Source organism: Miniopterus schreibersii (assembly GCF_964146895.1).
Source record: "Miniopterus schreibersii genome assembly, chromosome: 5".
Taxonomy (NCBI): Eukaryota; Metazoa; Chordata; class Mammalia; order Chiroptera; family Miniopteridae; genus Miniopterus; species Miniopterus schreibersii.
This window is the reverse complement of record NC_138106.1, coordinates 32,333,410-32,356,138: the sequence shown is the minus strand read 5'-3', so window position 1 is coordinate 32,356,138 and position 22,729 is coordinate 32,333,410. Positions and strand designations below refer to the sequence as shown.

At 41.9% G+C, this 22,729-nt stretch overlaps 1 protein-coding gene across 2 annotated transcripts in view; it reads right to left on the bottom strand.

The window, feature by feature from the left end:
- Positions 1–18,005, bottom strand: part of KCNMB2 (potassium calcium-activated channel subfamily M regulatory beta subunit 2) — a 206,090-nt gene extending 188,085 nt beyond the window's left edge. The window contains exon 1 of one of the 2 annotated variants that reach the window (XM_081138655.1): positions 17,895–18,005. The gene's annotated coding sequence lies outside the window, so the exon portion shown is untranslated. Of the gene's footprint in view, positions 1–16,905; positions 17,213–17,894 lie in introns of those variants that run through there. The other variant, XM_081138654.1, reaches the window with a different exon arrangement.
- Positions 18,006–22,729: the final 4,724 nt, after the last annotated feature.

Genomic DNA, 22,729 nt, shown 5'->3' with positions numbered 1-22,729 from the left:
TATTCCCTCTCAAGGTTTCATTTTCTGGAAAAACCATTGGAACAATCCTCTAGTATCATTAAGAATCTCTGGAGGCACAGGCTCATGTCAGCAGCCAAGGAGCGGAGTGAGAGGGACGGGGGGGAGGAAGATGAAGTAGAGCAGTTGGTTCTGGTGGAATTGTCAGGAGTTATTATTGATTCAGACTCTCTCTCAAAATGTGAAAATAAATGCAAGACGTTGGGAACTGACACTGAGAGGCCCGTTCTGCAGGCGGACAGCTATGTCTTTGCTGGAGGGCGTGAAGGCACTCTTGGGACCCGTGTTTGAAGGAAATGTTGAACATGCGGCTGCAGAAGGCAATAGCAGAACAGTGCTCACATATAAGTGCCACGCAACGAAGGAGCTCAGCATGACGAGGACTCTTCCGACAGAAGCTTCACCGATGTACTTATGTAAATCATGAAAATTCTGTAAACACGGAACTGAACTGAGAATATCAAGTTCTCTCTCTTGGATAAGGGTACCAGGCAGCATTCGTGCAATAACTAATGAGGAAAACGCATGGCTAGTGACAGAGAAAATAAGTCTTGATTGATTACGACTCAAAAGGAAGCACTGGTGGGTTACACAAAGCATGTGGGTGTTGTGTAAAGAACGTAGGCCCCTTCCCTCTGCAAGTGACTTTTTCATATTTTCTTTGCAGTAAAAGAAAAAAGAAAAAAAGAACTCTTCTGACAGAGAAGAAGGCAGGAGAAGAAAACAGGGCATATGGAACGGTTGTGGATCAAGGATAACGATTTTTCCTACAGAACCAATATGATTTGTGGGTTTTCACATGAAAATGGAGATGAAGAAGTCATAGCTCCAGCCTGACATAAATCTTTGGAGTTGAAAGAGCAAGAGAGTCAAATGAAAGCTAATTCAAACCCGGGTTATGAGCAGGGGAAGCCACCGCATGGGACCCAGAGGGTTCCGGTCCTCTTAGTGATGTCCCTTCCCAAACAGAAAGTTCTGTTTTCGTGGAAATGCAAGGTGCTGCCTTAGAAATCACTGCTAGATGAAATGTTTTTCATAATAATTAGTCATGAACTTTTGAGAGTCTTTTTATATAAAATAATTGGCTATGTAAAAAAAAATAGAATCTCTGGAGCTGACCGGAGAGTTCTGTGTTCAGCCACAAACTGGCTCTTTCTGTCTCTGGGGCATGCTCCCCATTACTTCTTAAGCGTTCAAGTGGCTTATCCATGTATCTGTTTTTTAATGTTGTTTTTCAACAGGCAATCCTAAAAGCCTATGTTGGCCAGAATCTATTTTATGTTTCATAGTCTTTTCATCACATCTTGTAAAAACACTTCCAGACCAAGACTGGCCCAAACCAGATTTTTTCCCCTCCTAGCATGGTGCCAGATGGCACCCAGGCAGGATAATAGAGGAAGTCTGTCTCCTTCCGCACATTTTATATACCTGTCATAAATCTTAACTGACTTTAGGTGAATAGCAATTTGGAAGTTCAACTTTCAGGTGAAGGTTCAGTTTGAACTTCATTTTAATGTTTTATTAAAATTGATTTGCTTTGTGAATATAAATTAATTCAACATCATTCTAGAAGAAGCTTGTTGACAAGCAGTGATAAAAATCCAGCCAAGATAACACTTTGGCACCGGGCAGGCTTTTTCTGCTTCTCTTCATTAAAGAACTACCAGTAAGAAACCCTTAGCTCTTATTATTCCTTTGAAATATGAATAGCATCAAACTCAGCACGGCTTAGCAAAGAGGAAAGAAAACTGTGGTATTTATTCACAAATCTAGCAGACTGTTGAGACTTAAAGTGTGTAATGGATTGGGTCATTTGCTTTTGAATACAAATTATAATAATTTCAGGGTAATCGAATGAATATTTATAATTTAAAAGAAAGCAAAAGCAAAAATAATTATTATATTTGCTTGAGTTAAAACAGTTACAGAAAACAATATGGAAATGGAAGGGCCTGTGGTCCAAATTCCACCTAGATGGGGAGAAGTGATTTTACAGGAAAGTAGCTCATATGCTACATTGATTTTGGAAAAGTGGGATGGGAAGGAAATAAAGCATATGATACCACCGATAGGTCATACTGAGTTATGGAAAGTATTAGGTGAAGAGAATTGGAACATAATTTATAGTTTATCTGAAAGGGGTTATCAACCTGAATTATCTTAGCAATTGGTGGTGGAAAAATAGAGCCATGGGTTTGCTTTTGTTACTCCAAAGATAAGACTGCAGAAAGTAGAAAAACAATTTGATGCTATGTTAAGAAAAAATATGTAGAAGTTGTTAACAAAACACTTTGCTTATTTGCCTAACTCTCCTTTCTCTTTTACGGCTTCTCAGTGTGGAAGGTTGTGGTGGGAGTGCTGTTAAATCATTCTTTCACAGTTACCACTGAGAACCATACCTGTAAGCCTCGGTCAGCATCTGGACAAGGGCCAGCACCATGCATGAGGGGTTTACTTAGTAGAGCAGAGATAGATGTTAATCCACAGGAAAGCAGATTGCCTGGGTGAGCTGCCTCGTAAGACCTTTGTGGGTGAGTCCTGTGCTCCCCTCTGCTTCCTAGAGCTCCGGGGCTGGCCTCACAGTCCAGGCCTGCACCCTTGGGGCCTGTGCACATTACCACCTGGACAGAAAAGGTGTCAAATAGCCAGCAGGTGTCCGATGCAATGCTTGAAAATTTGGGAGCTAGGCTGATTCCAGCTTGAACCCTACCTACAAGTTATATTACTTTCTTTGGGCAAGCTGGTCACTCTCTCTGAGCCTCAGTTTCCTCAAGTGTAAAATGGGAATAATACAAGCACTCATTTCCTGGGGCTGCTCTGAGCCATAAATGAAAGAATGCATATCAAACGCTTAGCACAAAGCCTTGTACTTACTGAAGGCTCACAAGCTACAGCTGATATTGTTGTGTAAAGTTCCTGTCATCTACAAAGTGCTCAATAAATGGGGTGTATCCTTGTAGACTTTGTAAAAGTCTTGTTAACAGTGAACACATCAGAAATGAACAGCTATTGTCTCTGGGAACGTCTGCGTCTTGGCAATGCAGGCTCCAGAGGCAGAGGCGGCTGGCTGGCAGTGTGGCCTGGGGTTTAAAGCCAGAGGAGCCAGCCGCAAGGCTGCGTCTGCCGTTACCTGCTGTAGGACTTGGGGCAGGTCCTTTCAATGTCTCTGAACTTCAGCCTCCCTGTCTAAGACGGGGGTGATGATGCCCACCTCACAGAGCTGTGGGACTCGGAGATGAATTCCATGTGTAACATACAAAATAAGGTAAGATCCCATTTCATCAGCTACCAGAAGGTGCCCAGAGCCAGCCTATGGAGAGAAAGCGTATCTGTATTACTCCTGCTTCCTTACTGGCTCTCGGTCAACTGCCCTCACTCTTGCTTTCCTTTGGAGGAAAAAAATTCCTTGAAAGAACGGCTGCTTCCTCACCAACCGCTTTGTCTTTTTAATTCCATTGTATCTAATTTTGATGTTTAACTGGTTTTGAAAACTGATCTTACATTTCGCCATTGAATTGGTAAAATCTAAAAGCACAAAATCCAAAGCCCTTCCTCTCTGAACTCTAACATTTGACAGGATTGTCCACATTGATAACGGCAGCAGAAGGCATCCTGGGAAGCGACAACCTGCCGCACTCTGCTAGCCGTCTTGCGTACGTGATTTTATTGAACTCACATGAAACCTCTGGGTGGCAAGTGCTATGGCCCCATTTTATGGAGGAGGAAGCTGAGGCACAAAGATGCTAATTAAATTGCTCGGTGTAACCTGAGTGCCACATAAGTGGAGAGAGACAGAGAGAGACACTGAGAGAGGGAAGGAGAGAGAGAAAGAGAAGGGGAGGCGAGGGGAAGGGAGGAGAGGAGAAACTGTAACCCTGTTAATACTTGTGCTTCTGGGAGATTTTCCTTTTCTTAGCTTCTATCTGTAATCTTTCTCTATCCATTAAAATACCCAAAGCACTGTGTACCTTTCTTAGGGCATTTATCTCACTCCTAACTCCTGGATCTTGACATAATTCCTGAGTAATTTGTAATCTCCTTGAGAACCTTCTTTAGCATAATACCTTGCTGGCACAATTTTTTTTTTTTTTTTTAACAAAGGCAACATTCCACAAAGATTCTTTCCTTGGGCTGATAAGTCTGAAGACTTAACACTTAATAAGAACATAAAAGCAATATCAACTCCTTCCTAGCTCATTTACCTTTATAACTAATATAACAGTGACCTTCTTAAATATGAGTTTCCTTTGCGTTAATTAGTCCAGGGGCTTTTTCATAATGTTGCGGGTGTAGAGAAAGATAGCTGAAGAGGCAAAATGTGCCTACTTTTCTTAGAAATTGCAGTTGGAAATATTATTGTTATTCTGATTAATGACAAGGAATCCCAGCCAGAGTGCGGTGTAATGTGATTTAGATAAACAGTGTAAGGTAATGCCCGGGAGAGAAATCTGAGCAAGTTCGCGTGATGCCCAGATGGACCATAAACAAGAGACAATGAGTGTTGTTACTTTTCTTGCTGACCTTTATTTAACAGAACTCTCTCATTAGAAAAGAGCTTGCTTTATCTTACTGTTAAAATTGCTGTTTGCTCACCTTTTGAAAAAGGAGCAGGCAATGGTAGGCACTGAGGTAGATTAATAGTTTTTCTACTTGGTGCTGGTGCAGTTCTCTCTAATTATCTCTTTGGGACAATATTGATAACATAATTATATTCATATAATTTATAAATATATATATTTAATGGGCTTGGGGCTCATGTGTGAAGTGGATGCAAAGCCCTAATATAAAACACAATATTTTAAAGGAAAGTATACTAAACACAGAGCACTACTAGGTATAATAAAGTTTCCACTTTCATAGGTAAAAATGATTGAATATAACCAATTTCACATAGGTTGACTTTTGACAAGACATTCAACCTATACAACGTATAGGTTATACAAAAGCCTACAATCTAAGTGACATTATCCCACTTAACACATAGAGATGAAGCTCCGAAAAGTTAGAGAATTTGTTAAAGGACACACACTAGATGGATTTTGAAACCATCTCTATTTCTATTCCATAAATCTGTCTTTCCATAAAATATGCTTCCTCTCTTCATGATATTTGTAAGTAGAAGAAAACAAAAGAAAATGGTGCATGTGTGTAGCTATGTGATAAGTAAGTAGCAAAAGGTAAAACCTGCTGAAAGACTCCAGAGACTAGAGAGGTGCCTTCTAGCCTTGGAGGGCAAGGAATGGAAAGAGAAAATGAAAAAATGAGAAATGAAAAAGGGATGAGAGGTTTTAACCAGAAGGGGCCTCTGAAGGGTTGGTATGGGTTTGGCAGGTAAAAATGAATGGGGAGAGGGACATTTCTCGGGCGTTTGAAAGCGTTAGGCCAAGAGACAAAGGCATGAGGATCATAGGTATGTTTTAGGGGTGGCAAGTAGTATAGCTCAGTTGTAACACAGGATGAAAGAAGGGGGCTAAAGATTAGGCTGAAAATTTATCTGGACAACAAATCAGTCCTGGGAAACTATTTGGTTGGTTAAAAGCCACCTAGGGGCTGTGATTAGGGGAGCTCTATGATCAAGGTCATATTTTGGAACTATCCATTAGGAAGGTCCGTGTAGAAGAAAACAGGAGTGGGAAGAGATAAGAGCAGTTTTTCTCAAAATTTAAGTATGATAGGTCTACCTAGGGTGTTTGTTAAATTTCCAGACCTTATTGAATACAAGCCACATAAATCAATATTTTTTTAAAACTTCCCAGATAATTCTTGTGCATGTGATTTAAAATGTTTTATTTATTGATTTGAGAGAGAGAAAGACAGAGAGAGGTATCAATTTGTTGTTCCACTTATTTATGTATCATTGGTTGATTCCTATATATGTGCCCTGACCGGGGACAGAACCCGCAACCTCGTGTATCAGGATGATTCTCTAACCAACTGAGCTACTCGGCCAGGGCTTTCTTGTGCAGTGATTTAAGGACAACACTTTGAAAATACTAGTTCCAAGAAGGTTGGTTAGTGAACTGTTATAATAGCCAATATATGAGAAAGAATGTGAGAATAAGGGGGCTTTGCTTGTATAGGGAGGAATAAAGGCACATCTGCAAAAGATATTTTAAAGGAAGAATCAGTAAGACTCAGGCCAATTAGCTCTATAGTTGGAGGGTGATTCAAAAACAATTGTAGGCTTTATAACCTGGGTGACCAGTGCACAGTGAATGGAAACACGAGGCAGAGTGGATTTATTGGGCCTTAACATGAGTTTAGTTTTGCCGAGTGAATTTTGATGTGTAAAGATGGCAGTCATGGGGAAATGTCTAGCAGGCAGCAAGCAGGCAATGGGACTTGGGTTGGTGAGTAAGATCACAGCTGGAGAGATGGGTTGCGATGGAAGTCAGGCTGATAATATTTTCAATTACTGGAAAAGTGTAAAAATAAATAAGAAAAGGGAAAAAAAAAGACCTAGCAAAGAGAAAAGATAGAAAAGAGCTATGAGAAAGGAGGGGACCTGGGAAGTAACATATAATTAATGTCACTGGAAGAGAGGATTTTAAGGGGAAAATAAAGAGACACAGACAGAGACAGAGACTGAGAGAGGAGAAGAGAGACAGAGGTCCATAGTTTTGAATGCTGTAGAATTATCAAGGGTCATGAGGACTGTGATAAAGCCGAGCTGGGTGATGAAGAGATTCTTTGAAAGGGTGAAGAGGACCATCACAGGAGAGCAGGATGTCCAGAATTCACACGCAAGTCCCTTAAAAAATGAGTGGGGAGCAAGGAAGTGGAGGCAATAAGTACAGGCTACAGTTTCAAAATGAGTTTTGATGAAAGAGAATGCTAATCAGGTTCCAGTGTTCCCCAACCTCGTCTACCCAGTTATTCCAGTCAGAAGCCTAAAATTACCCCCAATACTCCCCTCTCCTTTTCCCGTGTCCTCTCAGATGTACCCCAGCGCCAGCCCTCGCCCGTGACGTCCTGGGTACCTTCCCTCCTGGCCGTCTCTGCCGTCCCACCGCCGCCGGGTCAAAGGTAGCCTCGCCTGGGCTGCTACAGCAGCTTTGCAACTGGCTTCTCTGCATCCTCTGCACCCGCTCTTCTTCTTCCTTTTGGTCACCACACTGCAGCAGAGACACCTTTGCGAAGCACCGATACCTTGTCAGTGCCTTGATTAATAGCTTGGGTGGCTTTCTTAGAATAAAGAGCAAACTGAGCATGACCTGTAAGGTCCTACCTGGCCGGGCTCTTTCGTGCCTCTCCAGCCTTGTCTCTAACCACACGCTGTTTGACCGCTGCCCTCCAGCCGCACTGACCCTCTGTCAGAGGCACTGTTCTCATCTACATTCCATGGCAGGCTTTAAAAAAAAATCTCATTTATTCATTTTTCTATTGATTGCTTTGCACTAGAATGCAAGCTCCATAAAGGCAGGAAATTCTCTGTCTCTCCCTGTCTCCCTCCCTCTCTCTGCACACTCACACATACACACACAGCACCTGATAAGTGTTGAGTAAGTAAAGGTGCCATGCTTTAGTCTTTGCTGGTGCTTTTACCCTGCCTAGGACACTTCTCTAATTCCTGCTGGTTTCACACTTGCCCCCCCCCCCCACCTTTATGCTTCTTCATTTAGCATCTCAGTCATATCTTCCTCAGAGGAGCTTTCTCTTATGTCCTTGACTGTGTTAATGTCTTCAATTAAATAATCCCTTAGCACTTATTACACTTGTAATTTTACCTTTATTTGGATGACTATTTGAATAATATCTATCTCATCCAGAACTGTCACCTCATGGTTGGTGGGGAGCAGCTCACTACTGCTTTGACAACATTATCACCTCAGTACCCATCCCAGTACCTACTCCATAGATGTTGAATAAATATTTGATGAATAAGTGAATGAATAATTGAATGAATGCAGACATGAAACATGGACTGATCAGCTAAAGGGTAGCAAGATGGAGAATAGATTTTTAAAAAAAGAATATGGACACCTGAGCACATTCATAGGTCTAGGGGAAGACCTTCTTTTAATAAATACCATCTGAAATCAAATTGCACATAAGGCAGCTTTTCATATAGGCCTATGAATCGGAGCACAACCCTATTTTCTTTATACTATTTTTGTTTTCAGTTTCAGTCCTGCAGACACGAAACCTACTTGTCAATGGAGAAATAGGTCCTGAAGATTGAGAAACAGGTTATAACAGACATTCTTTAGCTCGTGGCCTCTGCACCAGGGCTATTGTTATCTTTTTATACATCCAAAGATATAGTCTCAAACTTGGTAACATATTATCTAAACCTTCTTTCTCTTTTAGATATAAACTTTATTTCTCTCTCTCAACTTTCCTTTTGATCCACTCCAACAGAGAACTCAGTCCTGTGTTCTTTTTTTTTAATGTTTTTAAAGCAAATAATTACCTTGAGTTGTCTGCAGAGAGAGCCCCATATGGCTGTCCCCAAGCACTAGGCAGGATCAAATAAAACCATGAGGAAGCAACTGATCATCCCCCCAGGCAGGAAGAAACCTGATCCTTCCTTTTACAATTTCACCTCTAAAGTTAGGTATTATTTTCTTCTGGTTGACAGGTTGTTGCCCACGCCCCTTAATTTCTACATTTGGAATACACTAGGAAATGAAAAAAAATCCAAAGACATTCAGTGGTTTACTATAGAAATACAATCCCTCTAAGGAAATAAACCAGACTTCAGCTTGATGGAGCTACAGATTCTTCACAAGGTCAGAAATTTCCTGATACTTACACAAAACCAAACTCAAGGCATTCAAGAATTATCTCATTGGCAAGATTAACCAACTGCTTCTGTCTCCTTCTCATTAGGTGCCTTATACAGCAGCACCAGAATGATCCTCTGCATCTATGCAAAGCAAGAAAGAATCTAGATTTGCATTTAAATTGCTGCCTATTTTTTCACGTTCTCAGAGTTTCACTTTGAAAGATACTTTACCTTTGTGGATAAGAGTTGTAGAGTCAGGCGCCTGACCTTTCCCAGATTCTGAGTGAAAATTTTAATTATAAAAAAAAGCGACTTAAAAAGTCTGACCAAACCAAAGTCATTATTTATAAAGTCTTGAACTATGTACAGAGCACAGTGGAATTACCCAGACACATGCAGCGTAGGAAGGGCTGTATTTTAGCAAAGTTCCAAACTGAATCCTCCTTTGATAGGAGGCTACCTGGGCTGGTTTTTGTAAATCATTTCCGATCAAAGAAAGTCTGTGAGTAATGTGATTCTATAAACAAACAGGCAAGATCAGAACTCACAAACCCTTCTTTCCTTTCTCTTCCATAAGAGCCTATGTACACCATAGTGCACAAAGGGGATTTGGTGAAATTCAGGTTTGTTTCTAGACCCCTACATTGCCAGTCAAGCAGCCTTGTAAATAACAATAAGAAATTTGCCTGACTTATCTAATATGCCTTTACCTCAAGGACCAGGGTGAAGAGGAGAGTGTATATCAACCAAAAGTTATCTTAAAAATTATATATATTTAATACAGTTCAATTCACCTAAGAATTATAAAAACATAGTGTCTGCTTTCAAAGAGTTTGCAATCTCAGTGTCTGGGCTAAAATGTATACTTTAAAGTTTAGTTTAGTTACGTATTTTACTTGTTTGTCTATCTTTTTTTTTTTTTACAAGTTGAATGGATTTGTTGAAAACTGAAAATGAGCTCCCATGTCCAGAATATTCTGGAGTCTTAATTCCATATTCAGGAAAACACCAAGACGACAGGAACCTGCACGTGGGATTCATCTGACATTTTCCCTATTTAGTACAAATGCTAGCAAATGTAAACCAAAGCCCTCCTGTCTAGTAATATAAGCATCCTCTCTTTTTTTCCTGAGAAGTCAGCAGGCTTGACATTTTGACAGCCAATTTATTCCCTCCCCTCCTCCTGAGCTAAAATTCTCACCCAAGCGCTTCTGTCACCCTAGCTTTGATGAGAAGGGGGCTTAGGCATTTGCTATTGGAGGCTGTCACACTTAAACTTGGCTTTGAATGAAAGGCTCCACCATGCTCTTTAGAAAGGTAGGGTAGCAGCTGCGGGCAGATAGTTGAGAGGAAGGGATAGGAAAACTGTCAGAGAAAAGCATCTGACATGGGCCTGAGAACATAAAAGGGAGAGGTGAGAGGACAGGTGGGTGAGAATTAGTAAGCACATGGCAAGTCCAGGGCTTTATTATTATAAAAATATTATAAAATTGTCCCATGCAGCACTATTCCTGAGGTGTATGATTTATTTGTCTACTTGGTCATTTACCTTCCTTAGGTTAAACTGGACACTAAGATATCTAGTATTTATATCACTGCTTCAACTCATTCAAGAAACACTTATTGGACGTTAACTACTGCCAAGAACTCTGCTAGGCACTGAAAATACTGCGATGACTATGACCCAGTCCTTAACCTCCAGGCACTTATGATTTAATTGAGGAGGAGGGGAGCAGATTAGTTAACCAAAGATCAGCACAGGGTGCTAAGGGCCGTGGTAGAATTATGCACAGAGTACTCTTGCAGCAAAAAGGAGGAATATCTTGTGAAGATTTAAAAAAAATAAAACCTTGAAAATCTGTGACATTTTTACGACACTGGAATACCCATACTTTTAGAGAGAGATACTACAGCAACAGAAGAATTAGAAATGATTACCAAGAGCAAAGATGTCATTAGCGACCAAGGCTAAGGTCATCCCTATTTTCACAGTCCCAACTACTATATACAGATGCTAAAGTTGTACAGTGAAGAAGGCTGATAGGAAAAGAATTGGTTCATTTGAAATATGTGTTGGAGGAGAGCTCCATGGATACCCTAGACTGGCAGAAAGATGACAAAGTGAGTCCTAAAGCAAATGATGCCTGAAACATTAATGGAGGCAAAAATGACAAAACTGAAGCTTTCCTACTTCAGGCACATTGTGCAAAGACAGAGTCCTATGGAAAAGACAGTAATGCTGGGGAAAACAGAAGGCAGCAGGAAGGAGGAAGCCCAAACATGAGGAAGACTGACGCCATAGAGAAGCCGTAGGCACGAGTCTGCAGGAGCTGAGCAGCACTGCTGAGGAAGGACACTGTGGACATCACGCATTCAATGGGTTGCCAGGGGTTGGCACATGACACACACACCCTACTTTTGAAACTAGTTTCACTTATGGAGGTGGATTTGAAATATGACAAAATATTAAAGGAGACACCCACACAAATACAACCATTAGCAACGTAAACCAATCTTCGAGAATCTGAAATTTGAGAAATTGGTGCAGGATGAAGTTCAGAACTGATTAAAAGAAAGTTCAGCCTATGCAGTAGATTAGTATTTGAGAGTTTCCCAATAGTTTGTCTAGAGGCGCTAATTTCTGTGGAGCAATTAAATGAAAATGAGTGCCTTTGTGTTAAGGAATTCATGATGTAAAATCTAGAATAACTGATGATGCTAATTGCCAATTTCACGCACATCTTGCACTGAAGCCATATTCTATGATGATGTGCTCACCTGGTCGGTTTACCAGTAATCCAGCCCATCCAGTCACAGGCAGAGTGAAGACAGGAAATGTTGGAAATAGAACCTGACAAGGTCGAGGGAAGGCACTCAGTTAAAGTTCTTTTATTATGAATCCATAAAATTGGGTTATCTCAGAAAAGCAGGCATTTTTCTTGATTTTTTCAGAGTTGCCTCTTTCATTTTGGGTCTAATAAAAAAATGATGAAATGTCACACATTTCATGAAATTCTGTTTCTGGGGCTATCCACATGCTCAAACACCTTGAACTCTAACATGATACCTTGATGATGAAATCGCTCTTAAATATCTATTGAAGAAACTTAGAGACATGCAATACCAAGAAATAAGAAATAAAGGTGATATTTAAACCAAATCTCTCTGTGTGATAATATATAGTGTTTAAGGTTTCATCCTAGATAATAGTAGTTCAGGTGCTGATAGATAATATGTATTATGCACTTATTTTGTGCCAAGCACGGTGCTAACAGCTATGCTCAGATTATCTCATTTAATCCTCACAACCCCATGTGTGATGTACTATTACTATCTGTATTTCTGCTAAAGAAAGAGAGGCTCGGCAAGATTTAAATAACTGGCAATGGGCGAGTCTTCAGGGCTGTGAGGCTGGTGCTCCTATGCTGCATTATACTATACTTTTAGAGATTGAGGTTTTCTTAATCAATAAATTAGCTGCCATTTAAGTTGTTTCGCAGGAGCTTCACTCTACTTTTTCTTTAGGGGAGGGATCCATAAGGCTCCTGCATTGTTCATAGAGGAAAGAAAAATCTTTTCTTCAGATCCTCACTTTAAAAAATTCCTCTAATCACCGGGAGCCTGCAGTCACTAAAACATTAAAGATGGTCAATCTGGCATTCTATTTACCAGACGTTTTTATGACTGAGGGGAGAGTATATTTCAATTGCTTACCAGTTTTTTGACCTTGAGCAATGTGATTAACTTCTCTACACCTTAGTTTTCTTATCTGGTCAATGGAAATAATATCTACTACTCAGGCATGCTGTGATGATTAGACGACAGTAACGGTGAGAACACTAGTACTTTTTAAGCATTTCCTTTGTGCCAAGTAGTCTAAGGGGGCGCTGGCACACAGAATCACATTTCATCTTCGCCCCAAAGAGGAACGTGCTACTATCACCAATTACTAGTGAGGAAACTGAGGTACGATAAGATTTTTAAAACTTGCCTGTGGTCACATAACTATGAAAGTACAAAGGTAAGATTCAGACCAGGTCTCTTTGTTCTTAAAGACTGTGCTTGTCTCAGATGCCATATTCTTTTCATATCACGCTACTTCCCTGGATTATAGAACATTCTAGGAATATTGGGCATTTTTATTTGTACCCAATTTGTACCACAAGATTATTTTATTATACTTTAATTATCTGAAAACATGTACCTTATGAAGGGTAGAGAGGTCACTATTAACCAGACCATGAAACTAACCATAAGAGCAATAAATTAAAGCAAATGAACAGTACATTTATTGACTATTATTGGTTGATACCTATTGCCACACGGGCTCCTGGGGCTTGGATGCTCCGAAGGGGGTATTGGCCCCAACTGTCACTTTCCAGCTGGTTTGGCTGCTCCTTCTCTTGTAACCAGGGGAAAGCAGAGAAAACGGGGGCCAGCGTGGCTGTGGTGCAGCGCGAAGGGGAGAGGGGGAGCAGAGGGCCGGGGGGCCTGGGCTGATCGCACGGCCTGTGCCCCCCCGTAAGGACCTGGCTTTTATCTGCATGCAGATGGGAAGCTGTCGGAAGCTGGGAGCAGGAGATATTATGATTTAGTTTCAATTTTGAAATGAGCACTGGTGTTAGATACAGACTAAAATGTGTGTATGAGAGCAGGAGGGGCAGAAGCAAGAGACCCATGGTGAAAATACACGCAGGAACCTGAGAGCTGGTGGTGATTTGCCCAGAGAGGGAGCAGTGGGGTGACACGCAGTTGAATTCTAGCTACTGTTTCAAGGTAGAAACCGTGGGATTTTCTGTGACGTATGAAGGGAAGATTCAAAGAGGGCTTCAAGATTTTTCTTCTGAGCAAGTGAAAGAATTGAGTTTCCGTTTACATACATGGAGGAAAATATGGGAGAAGGACATTTGCGTGGAAATTCGGAAATGGGATTTTGAACATGTTAAGTGTGCAATGCCTATAGGACATTAAAAGTGAAAATGTTACGTAGAGAGTTGAACATGTAAGTATGGAGGTTAGGGGAAAAGTCCAAGTTAGGGATTAGAATTTGTGAGCTGTTTGTGTATGAATAGTGTCTAACATCTTGAGACTAGATTGAACTCATTTAAGGAGTAAGTGTAGATAAAGAGGTTTATAGTTGAACCACGAAGCATTCAAAAATTTAAATATTTAGGAGATAACGAGGAACCAGAAAAGGAGACTGAAATATTGTCTATAAAGTGAGGAGAATTACACACACTCACACACATCGTTTTCTAGGAAACCTGAATTAAGACATGGGAGTCAGTCTCTGAGAAAGGATGCTGCTGAGTTTTTCATGATGTACCAAAAACCCAAAGAGAAAGGGGCTTTGGTAGGGCAACAGAGCTCCTGCTCAGCCTTTCTTGGACCAACACATGATGCGGGGATTTGAGGTGAAGACGTCGTGGGTGATGTGAGGCATGCTAATGGGAAAGATGGCAACACGGTCTGAGCAGGAGATATAAACTTTGACGATGTTAGTGTCTTTGTGACTCTTAATGTCATGCCTGCTTTAAAAAAATTTAGCAACCCTACAGATTAATAATGAGAATAAAATGGTCCACTTTTTTCTCCCCCCATGCACAGGTATAGATTAAAATTAGGATTCTATTGTATATACATTGTTGTAGTTTGCTTCTCATTTGCTCTGATAGCAGGAACATTTTGGGAAGGTGCCTTTTTAATCATATTTTGACGAGGGCAGGGAGATGATCAAAGAGAAGACTGCGTTCGTTCAAGAAATGTCTGGTTCCATATCTACCAGTGAAGTAGAGTGATGACTGTGTATATATTTGAGAGACAGAGAACAAGGACAACTCGGGATTTGGTGACTTGTGTGTTGGCGGCTGAATGATGACTGTGCTACCCTTGGGGACTGAGAAAACAAGACCGACTAAAGCGTCGCTTATTTTTTATGTCAGGGTGGATTCCAGAGTTACTTTCTGGAGAACTGGAGAATTGCTGGCTTTCCATTACTAGATGTAGCAAAAACTGAAGGGAAGGCCATCTGAAAATGCTCTGGTTAATATCTACCAATATAAATAGGTAATGAAATTAATTTGTAACACCAAGTAGGTGGCTTTGACTAAATTACTTGGTTTGGCTTTCCCCACAGCTTACAAACAACAACAAAAATTGATGTATCTCCCCTCTATTTTTCATGTTGTAAGGGTCTAGTCTAGAGAGGTATACCATCAAGATTTAACATAGGAGCTTTTCCCATAAATCTGTGAAAATTGTAAAAAGTCATTCTAGTTTATCAGTAATGTGTTACGAGCATGACCACAGCAAGATAATTTCTCCTGTTGAAAACTTTTATGGCACAAATTGCTTCTATAATAAATGCATGATGTGATTAGATTCAGAAGGTATTGGTAAGACCAGAGCCAGTGAAAGTCCTTTTCAAATAAATGAAATTAATGAGAACAATAGAAATAACATTCCGTTGTAAACTTCTGGCAGCTGTAAGGAAAATGTGTATGTGTGTGTGTGTGTGTTTCCATTTGTGTATTGCTAGCTCTCTATATATGGGTTCTTGACTGGTGAGCACAACTGGTAAGAGAATAGGGCTTTACAAGGTCAAGGTCACACATCCCACTGGCCTCACGGAAGCAGAACACTATGTCATAGCTGACAATTGCATCAGAAATTCTATACAGTTATTTCATGGACATGTGCTCTTGGTCACATAAAGACAAGAAAAGAGAGTCTCAATAATTTTCATCACACTATTAGGAAAAATAGATACACAACTTTAAGCAAAGATGCCACGTACTACAAGACAATGATTTCAACTTTGTATGTGAATAGTAAAATATACACAGGAGCTCACAACTGGACAAACTCAACTGCAGCAGAGAAAAAACCCCACCTAACTTTAATTCCAGGATTTAGCTGAAACAAACATACTATAATTATCTTTCACTTTTTTTTCACTTTTAATTCTAGTCAGTACTGCATTAATGTAGAACTTTTAAAAGAATATTATATTCTTTTTTAAATGTACAATTATTCTGTGTATCTTTGCCATTCGTTGTAACTAAATCAATGCATCAGAACACAGTGCTCTTTAAAACCTAGAGCAACATCTTTACATCTCGGAGTTTGTGAGGTCTATCGGGGAAATGACAGGATGGCACTGAGAAACCACTCACTGCTTCTGCCACCTCTCATGGAGGGTCATGTGCAATGACAAACACTGACACTCCCGCCAGAGATCAAGTTGCGGACACATTGCTTTTTTTTTTTTTTTCTTTAAAAATCTCAGCCGATGATTTTCTGGCATTTCCTTTCCTGATTGAGTTGCACGGATCCCATAATAAAGTACAAAGCAGTACAAGTTCCTCTGCAAACCTACTCACTACCCACTGGACTCTGGAACCCAACCGCCTCTCTCATTTTCAAGGAGAGCTGGGCTTTTATGCTGTTCGTTAAAAAAGAGAGAAAAAAAAAAAGAGAAGCCGTCAAGTTCATGATCTCTAACGAATCACCATTTTCATCTGCAGCCCTGGCAGTCGTTGAAAACAAAAGCAGGAATCGAGAGAAAGCCCCCTCGTAAGTCTAAAACTCTTTCTCTGCGTTAGCAAAAACCCCACACACCAGAAACCCATTAATCCAGACAGCGTGGACCAGCCTTTCAACGTGCAAAATGGACGCAGGCGCCCAATTTTCTTTAATAATAGATGAAGCCCGAAGTAGCTCCTCATGGGGGAAACCCTTGGCGAGCTCCCCACTTCCCCTCGGGAGCGCCGGGCTCTGGCTGCGGCGGCGCACGGACCATGGGAATAAATATTTATCTAACAGGTTTCAAGTTTTTAAGGACGGCTTCCTCTTTATTTTCCTTGGATCTCTTTTTCCTTTTTTTTTTTTTTTTTGCCTCCCACCCACCGAAGCCCCCTTCACCCCGGGCCCGGCGGGGGCCCCGCGAGGGGGGCCGCCCCGCGCCCTCTGCGCGCCCACCCCCGGGAGCCCGGCCCGCGGTGCCCGGCGCCGCCGCCAGAAACCCGGGCACTGCCCGCCCGGCCCGCGCCGCCCCCGCCCCCACCCGGCCGCAACCGCGACCCACCGCCCGGCCCGCGGCGAACCAACCCAAAGCCCGAGACCGCCGCCGGTCCCTTTGTTTCTCGCGCAGATCTCACCTCCGGTCGTTGTCACATCTTCCTCAAAAGCCGCGCTTCCTCCCTAGTGACAGCGACCCGGCGCAGTCCTCCGAGGAGCCAGCCGCGATCCTCATCGCCCCTCGCGCCCGAGCCCTCGCGGACCAGTGCCGCCGCTGCCCCCGCTAACTCATAGCGGTGCCCCCCGCCCCCCAAACGCCTGCGAGAGTTTGGAAGGACAATGGGGGCGGCGGGCGCGCTCAGACAGCCATGCTCGGAATTAGTTGCCGCGGCTCCGTCAGCGCCGCTTTCCACTGTTTCAAAAGCGCGCAGGAGGCGGGGCGGCGAGCCCGCGACAGGCCCGCGGTGCCCCTCCCCGGTCCCCGCCCCGGCCCCGTCCCCGTCCCCGTCCCCCCGCCCCGGTCCCGGCCCCGGCCCCGGCCCCGGCCCCGGCCCCGGTCCCGGCCCCGTCCCCGCCCCGTCGGCGCCGAGCCCCAGCCGTCCGCGGGCGGTGCGGCGACGGGGCTCCCCCGCGGGGGCAGCGGGCACCCCCTGCCGCTGGGGCCGCCTTCCAAGGCCCCCTCCCCGCCTGAGCCGGTGTTCCTGCTGAAAATAGGTATTTTTTACAGGGAGGGGGAAGCCGGGAGAGCAGACACACTGTAGGCCCCCCAGCAATTCTCCCTCCCGGCGAGGCACTCCTGCTCTACCCAGGCACAAACACCAGCAACCTCGGGAGCTGGGTGAAGAGAATCTGCCCCAGCAGGAAAGGTGCTCGTCGTTCCTGAGAGAGGATTCAGGGCACGCGGTTTACACCAAACTTCAAGTGGATATCAAATAGGTGGAATGGCCCAGTGGGCACACTTATTGTTTCCTGCGGATCGACGGAGCCTGTGCCCCAGGCAGAAGCGACCCTATGCTGTGCGCTGCTGTCTAAGTGGAAAGAGTGGGTGTTGGGGGGCTGGGGGTGTGGGCACGGCCTTGAGCCCCTCGGGACAGCCATGGCCACGGAAGGTCCAAGGGGCATCGCTTACCACTGGCGATAGGCGAGGGTATTACTTACTCGCCATGAAACGCTTGCTGGGAAGTTCTAAGTACTTTTCCAAATAGAGCAGCAGAAAAAAGTTGTTGGTGGCTCCCAGTGACAGAACGTGCTACGCTCCAGCGACCCCAGAGCCCTTCCTTCTGCTGGTCTTTCCTCCGGCTGGCCCAGGAGCAAGAGTTTGTAGTAGTTACTATGGAAATCGAGTGGTTCCCCTTGGGAGGGCTTAAGGGAGAGTAGCAGATGGAATAAGAAGGGAAATGGAAATGTACTGTACCGGCCTATAGGATTGAAAATACGGTGCGATCGACAGAAACAAAAACAACAGCAAAACAAAACCTCAAGGAGAATGCTTAATAAATCAGCACTATGTAATTACTGGTAGTTTTGCTATCTAGAAATACTATTATGATCATAACATCCATTTTTTTAATAATATGCGAGAGCTGAATATCTGAATTCTCAGATGCCTGATAAAGATACTTTCTCTCTGTTTTTTGTTAAACTCCTGGTTTGTGTTTGAATATGCCCTGATTGTTTCTGAATTTTAGTTGTTACTTTATTGGTCACAATTTCTTCTCAGAAATAAGGTGTGATGTAGTGGAAAAATCCTCTTGTATCAAAAACCGTAGCCATGTTTCATTCTGATTGGGTATCTTTATGGTGGTTCCCCTGGGGCAAAATAAAAAAAACAAACAGAAAATACTGTAATTGGAATTAAAAAAAAAATAATTCTGTTCCCATTATGTTGGTAGGACAAAGAGAAGAAGGCTTTTTAAATTTTTCACTTCCTCAAATAGAAAAAAATAACAATATTTTGTGTTGTGTCCAAAACCTTCCACTAGCCCCATGATTCTTGAAGGGAAAGTATTTCTTACCTGAGTAATTAAATGTTCACAGTTTTAAGAAGTCTAGGGAATACAAAATTATTGTCTTTGGTTCCTCAGTTTCACAGTTTGTAGTTGGAGTAACTAACTGACACCATTGAAGTAAGAGCACAAAAATTCCCCAATGAAATTGTTGGCAGGTCATTCTTCAGGATTTTATGAAAATTTTGTTGTGTTTTGTTTTTATAGGCAAGTAAACCACCCCAAAATTTGTAATTGGGGAAGGATTATTTTAGAGAAAAAGAATTTATGATATTTTCTTTATAAAATGATGGGAAAATATTATAAATTGTATATCCCTATTTTTTTTTTCAAATCTAAAAAGTGTTTTAATGACAACCTGACAACCTAAATACCACTAACAGCATCATATATGATATATGATTAGGGGGGTGAAGAAAGACAGACAGACAGACAGACTCCTCAGTTGGATACTTCCCTTCAATCCTAGGTGTGAATAATTCAGAAAACAGATGCTGATGACACAAGAGATAAAGATACGATTTTGTTCCTGGGACGGGCGGAGTAGAGGGACTGTGGCAAGGACAGTCAGTGATGCTCTAGGGAGGCTCTGTCCTTGGAGAAGCAAAAGTCACTTGACTTCTCTGAGGACCAAGGAGGTTAGGGGAAAGGGTGGTTCAGATGGGGGTAGGGGTGGGGTGCAAGATGGCTCATTGAGGTAATGGGGGAGGAGTGGGAAGTGAGGGAGGCAAGCTGGAGGGAGGGAAAGAAGAGGGACAGGCCCGGGAGGGAGGAAGGGGGGAGTATCTGAGGTAGCGTCCTGTGTGAGGAGGCGCGGGCTTGGAAAGAAGCAGGCCTGGCCTTGCAGCGGGTCCCCATCAGCCTGTTTAAGCCTCTCCTGTGAAACGGGAGGGGAATATATGTTGTACCAGCGCAGTGATAACGAGACGCGGCTCATGAGAAGGTAGGAGTAAAGCTCTTTGCAGACAGAAATACCGAAATAAATGCTGGTTATTACTGAGCGGGAAGAAAGAGGGAGGGGGTGATTAAAGAGGAGGGGAGGGTACAGTAGGAAAGGGGAGAATGAAGGAGGCAGGGCCAGGGGAGAGGGAATGGGAGCAGCAGCGTCTCTCCTGTCAGTCATGTAAGGTGGAACCTCTGGTTTTCATTTTGCTTTCTGGATCACCTCCCAATAACTATTGCTTTACTTTCCCCCTTATAATGAAGTTTCGGATAATAAGGTGTCTTTGGAGCGCACCCCTGCTTCACCAAGAGAAACCTATGCTGAATTTGTAAAAATAAAACGTTGTACGATTTCAAAAACAGCTGATCTGAAGATTGAACCTGGTAATTCTTAGCACCATGTTTTGGGATGGTTCCCTGGAGAATGAAGTTTGGGCAGCAGAAGGCAGGAACTGAAGTAATATTTCAGAACTGTATTACCAGACACATTCAGCGAGGGTACTCTGTGCATCTGCAACTTGGTAACATTTTCAACAACATCTGCTCTCTGAATGTACATTAAAAACGACAACACAAAAACAGAAAACTTTTTCGGGAAAGAATTTGTGTATGTTAATAAATAGTAGGTTGAGGACTGGAGTCGGGGCCAGAAGGAGGCGAACACATGCAGAGCATTTTCGGTTTACATGGACAGCCTGCAAGTGAAGTGATTTAATGACTGGAGCGATGAATGCTTAATTTCATTATGAGTCATCACTATCAAAATGAAAATTTGATAGATACATAACCAGGAACTGTAGCTCTCTGTTACAGATACAAGTGCTAATTATGTTTTGGAATATATAATTTATGCTCTGAGTAATGCGGAGAGCAACTGTTTTTGCCCTGTGGTGATTATTTATCTAGGAACAACAGGAAAGTTAGTTTAGAAACTGCCTCCTTCCTGTTATGTTCTTGTGAAAGATGAAGCCAACGCACTCTAAAGCCCCAGTTTGATTCATAAAAGAGGCATTCTCTAGGATACATGTGAAGTCTTAGCCCTAAAAAGTAATTAAAAGAAACAAATTGAAGGGACATTTAAAGCCCGGTGTCTGATTTCCAAGTCAGAATAAAGTGGCTTTCATTTGTGTACATCACTTTTCATAAAAATTTTCCTTCAGATTAGAGATTTTTTAAAAAATTTACTAATGAAATGACAATTTCTAAAACCTTACATTTATAGAGTAAATGTACACACTTCATATTTGATCCTCAGAACAAAGTTATTGAATGGCAAGGCAAATATCAATAATTTCATTTCCATCTGGAGAAATTGAGGATGCCAGAGGTTAAATGATTTATCCACGATCACATAGCCTGTAAGTATGTCTTCTAACTCATAATCCAGTGTTATTTTTACTTCATGAAACTTTATGCCTGGCTCCTAATACTTCTCCTAGAAATATCCAGAAACATAAGCAACCAGAATGTTTTTTTAAACAGTAAAAAAAAGTGTAAATTGGAGATTACTGGCATATTTTCTTCTCTTTCCATCTGACAAATATTCAGGCCTGGTTGCTGTCCTTTTGTTTTTCAGTTCTTTACGTTTTCACAGTAGAGTTGGTAAACATTTTTAAAAGATAAACTATAGATTTTCACAGTTCTAACTGCAGAATCTACACTGAGTATAATTCTCAACTAATGGTGGCAGCTGAAAGGACTCTCTAATCTATGGGCTCTAAGCACAAACTCATCTAGCGAGGCTGTGGTTTGAACCATCTTCTTGGATTTTTTTATTGCATTTCTGTCTGTTTTCATAAAAATTAGGAGAGAAATCCCTGCAGGAAACCCCTCCTATCAGCAGTTATCCTATCTGTGGGTTTCAGTGAATAACCATTCTGTGTGCATGGGGTTGAAATGGGGAAAGAGGTAGATAATAGTATAATATACGTGTTAATTAATTTATCTGAATTTTCAGACTAGTAGAAATATCCTCCCTAACATGCCCCCCCCCCACCACGACTCCCTCTGAGATGCTGAGTCCTGGCCTGGATGCCCACGGAAAGCAATGCCACGAGCTAGTTTAACCACCTTTCTGAAACCATCATTCTGCCACTGAGCTATTGCTTTTGGCAGATAGCTTATTGGGCTGAGTTTCCATTCTCCTGAAGCCTGTCAGGGTACTGGACATAAATCAGCTTTAAAATAAAACGTAAAATAGATTATTGACAGTTGTTAGAATTTTATTTAAATTCCCCTACTTCCTGGGGCCTATCTGCAGTCCTCCTGCTTATTAGAAACGTGTGCTCTACCAGAGTGGCTCTCCAGGCATATCTATGTGCAATCGATGAGAAGATGATTACAGGTTAATGTTATAATTAAACCTATGACTTATGGCGCTTCAGTAATACGTACGCTCTACACCATGTAATATTAGATATGATACCTGCTGCTTTCAATAGAAGTTAATTAAAACACATCTGTCTTAAAAGCAAAACAAGACAAAACAAACAAAAAAATCTCTGGTGTGCAGAAGCCTTCAAGGTTGGGTACAAATGACCAGGATTTATATGTACATTGGTGTTTACATTTATGCATTTATTTTAATAACTCATTTTATGTTGCTAGATTGTTAGGTTGGGAGAAGAACCATTTGACAAGCAAAATGCATTTCAATGAGTGTGTGAACATTGACTCTAAAAGGTCCTGCTTTACAAAACTATAGCAAAAGCCTAAGAAATCTGTTATGACTTTGCTAGTTAGAGAATTTGTTTATTCAATGCTAGAAAGTCTTAATAAGTATTTCTACATTTCACAATTTATTTAGAAAAGGAATCAGCAAAATGGATGTAAACAAATAGATTTGCATACTAAAGTATATTTGTAAAGTTACTTTTATCAAGGGTGTAAGTTAAATATGACGGTAGCTGCACTGCATGCCCTGTTTCCCTTCTTAAAAACACTGTTTAATTCTCATTATAGCAGTGACACATGCTCATGATTGAAAAATTAGAGTATACAGAAAATGTAAACAAAT